A 7,226-nucleotide genomic window follows, 5' to 3' on the forward strand; every position below is an offset into this window, starting at 1 on the left:
TGACAGGCATGAGGATATACTGTATATTTGTTAAAGGTATCCCTCCTTTCCACGCCATAGTGAGATGAGAAGGGAGGAAGGATCCATGGGAGCAATGTGTGGTGTGAAGAGGTATGCCGAGCTTGGTTTTTAGGCCCCTCCAGTTCGACTGGAGCAATCTCCTCATAGTAGACGTCCTATGAAATTAAAGCAAACAACACAAATCATATCGAAATTCAAACATTTAATAGATGTTTATAATTTCTGCCATGTTAAAAAACGTGGCAGAAACTATAAACTCTAATCATCTATTGACTCAATCGGATACGTTTATGTGAAGCTACAGAATGTGGTGAATGTTTTTGGCGTATTCAATAGAGCCAGGATTCCGGGGGCTTGAATGATGAGTGAATGGAAGTGTGGCCCATTGGACTGGGCAAGTTTGGGCTGTCTGGACATTGCTACTCCTCACCCTGCCTTTGGGTGGGAAAGGAGGTCCAGATGATGATGATGATGATGGTGATTATAGTTTCTACACGAACATCAACTTATTTGAGGTAGTTAGGTCATATCTGTTGTCGAATGGACGGTGATGCGGCGAGGTGCACTGACATAGGGAAATGGAGGAAGGGTGAATGGGTGCGGGTTTAGGGCAGCGAGTTTGATCCCTGGTGACTTACTAGAACATTGCAGCTTACCTTACCTGTTTTTTTTACATTCTAAATACTTTTGGATCATTGGCCATAATATACACAAACAATACATCCTTTTATGTAGACACTGGACCTAGCGTATATATGACGAAGAATGTGTTTAAATGCAGAATGACTGCAGTGACTGCGCTGGGGGTAATTTACCCGAGGTTGAGAGCCACTACTCACGGTGGAGCTCTACAAGTAGCGGGCTACCAGATTCATAGTGTGGACACTCGCTGCTGTTAGTACCAATTTGCAATGAAGTACTTAAACTGCATCACGTATTCGGTTACGAAGCATGATAGTAGGGGGAATAGTTAAGGTAGTTTCTTTAGCTGAGGAGGCAATTATTCTCTCTTAGTTAATTTTAATTTTCTGTAACCAAAGTGAATTAATTATAAATGACATCGTACTGAGGGAATATCATAAGACTTGCATAAATGATTTACAAAATTTTCATTGCTAGTGACATTGAACTGGAATGGCCAATCTTATATCACATATATATTACACTGAAGAATTCCTGAGAGTGTGTAATTGCCTAACCTCTCATATTAGCCCATTTCGTAAGGAAATTTTGCATCTCGATAGATACCAACACCAACTACAGTAGACAATGTGCCTCGGACAGGTTCCGCTGCTTCAAAAGTCAAAATCATTCGAAACTAACCTCTGAAACACTATTCTGAATGCTAACATTTAAGTTAACCGGTACTCATTCCTAAATGTTATTCATACTGTAACTGCAATTGCATCTTGCTTATTTAGTACTTAGACATTATCTGTATACATTACTTCTTGCCACGTAGTTAATATTTTATAATAAACAAGGGTCGATACATTTGTTCCGATACTTAACGCTTCAGCCAATCACGTGCATCCTTACAAAGGTTGTAGGTTCTGTGTAATCCATTGAAAAAATACGAGTGTTTACTAGGGAGCAGCTGCCAGATATCGCCACACACCAGCATATTTGGTGCACTTTCATCTTGGCCAACTGTACATATAATGGTTTAATACAGCCAGATAACAGTGTCTGGGTTATGAATCATTTGGATAAATGAGGCATTACTTAACAACGTGAATGAGGTCACAACCAATAACTGCTTTGAACTACAGAATGACACTGCCATTACAAACTATTGTGATGAAACTCAGTGATAAACACTGCAAACACTGAAGCATTTCAAGTCTACTGATGCTGAAGAACAAACAGGATGTTATGTAAACACTGCAAACACTGAAGCATTTCAAGTCTACTGATGCTGAAGAACAAACAGGATGTTATGTAAACACTGCAAACACTGAAGCATTTCAAGTCTACTGATGCTGAAGAACAAACAGGATGTTATGTAAACACTGCAAACACTGAAGCATTTCAAGTCTACTGATGCTGAAGAACAAACAGGCTGTTGTGCAACATAAAACGAAGGTGAAATGCATTAAGGAAGAAGAGTTTGGTGATGACATAAACGCTGGTGAAGAAAAGTTGAATGGAGTATAAAAGCAATGATGAGGGAGTGAGTCAGTGGTTTGACGTGCATAGGAAACATGCAGCTGGGCACAGTAGAGCACAGGCAAGATAAAAATCAGTAGCATATGTGGCAGTTAAGGAGTAAGACTCAAACAGGTGAGAGAGTTGATGGTACATGTCACAGTGGTGGAGTTACCTGCAGTGTGTGGGCGTGGGGGGGTGGCGGCTGATCCTGAAGGCAGTGCATGTATATCGGGCAATTTTCTAGGGTTATCCTGGAGGACCGGATGCCACCTTGGTCTTCTTGGACGGCAAATACCAGGCCATCCTGCACCAGCATCTTGATGCGCTGACTCATCTCCAGGAGGTTCTCAACCTGTGGGCAGTACCATACATTAGTATATGTGAACAGCATCCACATTTTTCTTTTAATGTGTCCAACTCTGGGCATAGGCTTCACAGCCTGCTTCCAAGGCTCAGTAGTTCTCCTTCATACCATACACCTCTACATGTCACCACTTCGGCGCCAACACCCACCGTCCATATTGAATACATGCTAGGGCTGTCTCATACAGGACTGGTGTATTGGTATTAGTGGGGGTATTTTTATGACCTGTCGGGGGGTCTTCTGGTAGATCAGTAAAGTCTGTTTTATGAAATTCAAATCCTTAAACTGTTCCCTGCTCCAGGGGGATTTGAACCTGGGTCTGGTAGGACTGCAGGCTACCTCTCTACCGATTGAGCCACCGCCTCTACATGGGACACTATCAGTACATTCTTATGGAAACTACTTGGAGGCAATACTGGTGGGGAAGCACAAGTAGCTACGGTAGCGGGTAACTTACTGTTATTTGCTGTGACATCTTTGTGATGGTGTTGATCTTGTCCATGATGGTGGAGGCCGGGTCTGGGTGTGGTGGAAGGGCGGGGGTGTGTGTGGCATCAGTCTCCGCTGCCAGTACATCCAGGGCCGTCCTGATGGCCTCACGCACCTGTCCATACTAACACAAACATTAGTGCTGGAGGCTCTGCCAACTATGTGCTAATGTACTATCGCAGACACTTATGACTGGTACAACCAGCGTTGTCAATCCTCTTTTTCCTTGGTGTGAATCCTGTGCAGCTCGACTCAGTTCCTCCGAATCGTTAATAATACTAGTGAGAGGGACAGTCGCCGGGAGATGTCTGGTGCAAGTGTAGGGGGTGGCGGTGTTGGGGGTGAGGTGAGGTGGGAACGTGCCTTAGTAAATGTGGCATCAGTGTAATACAGATGTGGCACAAGTGTATTTGTTAAAAACGTAGGTTTACGATGTGAATGAGCTAAAACAACCTCTTTTTAGTGGTAACGACACTGAGTTAGGGATTCCACATATATCTCAGAATGCTACCACAAGCTGTGTGTTGAGGTTAACACATACAGGAATTGTCATTTAGCGGCAGTGCTAGAAGTCTGATAAATGGTAACAGTTGGAAGTGGTGGCATGTTACATAGGTCTGACAGGTTAATAATCGGGGAAACTAATTACAGTTTTAACGAACAAGCGGCAAAAGGTATTGCCGTAGCATCTGACTTTATAACAGATAACCCATAAAGAACAGCTACAGTGTATTGTGCATAATATGACCATACCCACAATAATATGAGTTTTTTTCAAGTGTGTTCGACATTGCTTTAAAAAAAGGCTGCAATTACTGAATCCTTGATGATTGCTTAACTTTTGACGTAGATAAGTATAATGTTTACCATGAGATCTGAACTGACTTTTATTCCGCAGTATCCTATATTTGCTTGTTCATGAATAATTGTTAATCTTTCCATTGCTATGGCATTTATAATCAGACATGATTATTTGTCTTTAGCCAACAGCACTATCTGATACGGCACATACTTTAGATTTCTGTATCTTATCTTTGTAACCCCTACGGTGTTTGCCAGTATAATATACCCTAGTTCTTAGTAGACCTTGAAGGGCTAACGTCATTGGCACGAGTGTATTACTCACGGTGATATTGACAGTTGGTTAGGCAAGAGAACATAATGCAACATTAATTAAGGGAATATAATATCACTGTTAATACATCTTAGTATATTATTTTACACAGACATATCCCTCAGTAATGAGTCCAGCCACCTTGCTTCTCCACAACCTCCCGAAGCCTATCGGGCATGCTGGCCACCTCATTCCTTACGAGGTGTGGCTTCCCTTGGAATATTTCCCACTGAGTCATAATGTGGGCCGTCAGCTGGTCTGCCGTTTTCTCTGGTCCTGGTTGCCATGTGTTAACCAGGGTTCCCCAGATATTTTCCATTGGGTTACAGTCACAACCCTTACTCGCCCAGTGTAGGAGTTGCAGGTTTTCTTGACTACTAAACCATTCCTAACTGCTCCTGCTGTGTGTACAGGACAACCATCTTGGACAAGATGACTGGTCCAGGAGAGAAGGGGAAATTTTTCTCTCGTAGGAAGGTAGAAAGAAATCCTGCAGTATTTGACTATATTTTTGCGCACTGAATCGTCCCTGCATCTTCACTACATCTCCTACGCCATGGATGGAAATATAACCCCACACATTGCATGTCACGTGCCCACTTCTCGTCTCTTCATAAACATTGTTTCGCTCATCGCTGGCAAGAACAAACATTACATAATATTAGAGGGATACCGTGTTTGTATTAGAAATTAATACAAAATAATCTATCATTGGAAATTGTAGCCTACACTGCTTTCACTCCAGTCTCTTTGGAAATCAAAGGAAGGTGATCCGTGGGTAACAACTCTATATTGTGGGAAGTTGTTGCGGAGACGTTTAGGAGTCTAGAATTACTAAAGGAAGAATATTATAATAATTCAGAACACCCACCAACACCAGGACCTTTACATTTATCACTGTTAGTAATTAGTGAATTAACGAACTTATGTACCACATTAGCATTGGAAAGTGAACCGTGGTCTTTCTCATTATCTTTGTTATTAATTACTGATTAAACGAACTTATATACCACATAAGATTAAAAAGTGACCCTTATCTTGTGTGTGTGTGTGTGTGTGTGTGTGTGTGTGTGTGAATTATCAGGGTCATATACTTTAATATTATTGTTTCTGCAACAGTTCAGTTATTAAACATCACCAGGTGTTGTTCTTCCTCCACACGTGTACATTTCCGTGATGGCAAGATCGGAAGGTTTTCTCATCAGACCACCACCTGGACCAGAAGTTTAGGCCTTGGTCCACATAGTGACGTGCAAAGTTAAGCCTGGCAGCACGGTGCGCTTCAGTGAGTAACTTTTTTGGCAGGAACCCGGTGATGTATTCCGGCCTTATGAAGCCGCCTCCAGACTGTACTGACAGACACATCCAGTTGGAGTCTGTTCCGAAGTGCCACAGCGTTCGTTATGGGGGTTTCCTCAGCTGCTTGTATAATGCGCTCATCCTGTACAGGTGTCATTACACGGGAGCGCGGTGTCCTGGCTGAGGAAATATTTTAAAGAGAATACGTAGAAACAACTATTTTACATGCTCATAGGAGCGGTGTTAGAGGGAGGAGTTGGGGAACAGGGGGAGGTAGGAGGGTTGGGGTGGGCGGGGAGGTAGAGGAGAATGTTGGTGGACTGTGGTGTGAGGGAGGATTGCAAGGGAGATGATCCGTCACACTAAATTGGTGTCCTGTTACCTATACAACAGGGTTAGTATAACGTCGTTGATGCTGGTTTGCATTTTTGTAGGTCAAAAGTATGTCATACATCGTTGACGCTGTATTACGGGTTAATGTACAATTTATAACACTAGACAGTATAAATAATAATGTCAGCAAAAACATTATGAAACAGAGTCACATCATAATAATGCTCGACATACACGTATGGCAAGAAAAGTAATCACTGACCAAATCTTCCATAGTTAGGCTTTTTTTACCCTGGTTAGTAAGATTCCCTGTCTCCTCCCACCTCTTGATCCATTTTGTTACAGTTGTTGGGGATATGTCTAACTGACTGGCGATGGCCCAAATACTCGAGCCTCCTTTCCGCAGACCAGCGATCTGCCCTCTCAGAAGGTACTTTGCTTTTCCTGTCTGTTCATTGTGAGTCCTGAACCGTGAATGGTGCAGGAATGCTTCTTGGTGTCTGGACAACACCTCGGCATACAACTAGTCTCACTGAGAGGCCAGACTTAATGGCACCAAGTTTGAGGGCACAATCGCCTGATGGATGGTTTGGAGGTTGGAATTCCCTGCAGCCAGACTTATACTGGCAGCTGGCACAAGGCCTGCTGAGTGCTTGAACGAGGAGCTGTTGGTTCTATCCAGGTCTAAACAGTTTGGTTTATACTTGCCCTATGACTACGAAAGATTCCAACAAGACCCATAGTCTCCAGGAGGTTATACTCTGGTAGAACGAAGGATGGCTGGACATTTATACTGAATGAATATAAATGACAAAATTTGTGTTGTCGTTTCCATACTACTGTATGCCTTTACTTTGTGCTTGTAGTGTTACAAATTGCCAATTGTCACTACCACAATCAGTGACAGAGACTCGCATGGCGAAGATTACATGAATACAGATAAGTTAAAGGAACAGATATCTTACGATTTGTGCTCCTAACACGATAATCCCATTAACATTATTATTATCTAACTCGAAATTTATGGAACCATCAAGGAATGGATATCTGCAGTATTTCCTATGCAATGTGTAATTTAACATATCTGACACATTTGAAAAAACTCATATTATTGTGGGTATGGTCATATTATGCACAATACACTGTAGCTGTTCTTTATGGGTTATCTGTTATAAAAAGTCAGATGCCACGGCAATACCTTTTGCCGCTTGTCTGCTCAAACTGTAATTAGTTTCCCCGATTATTAACCTGTCAGACCTATGTAACATGCCACCACTTCCAACTGTTACCATTTATCAGACTTCTAGCACTGCCGCTAAATGACAATTCCTGTATGTGTTAACCTCAACACACAGCTTGTGGTAACATTCTGAGATATATGTGGAATCCCTAACTCAGGCTCGCTACTAATCAAAATAGGTTATTTTAGCTCATTCACATCGTAAACCTACTTTT

The sequence above is a fragment of the Coenobita brevimanus genome, chromosome 109 (assembly GCF_032717465.1).
Source record: "Coenobita brevimanus isolate Jiangsu-jjx chromosome 109, ASM3271746v2, whole genome shotgun sequence".
Classification (NCBI taxonomy): Eukaryota; Metazoa; Arthropoda; class Malacostraca; order Decapoda; family Coenobitidae; genus Coenobita; species Coenobita brevimanus.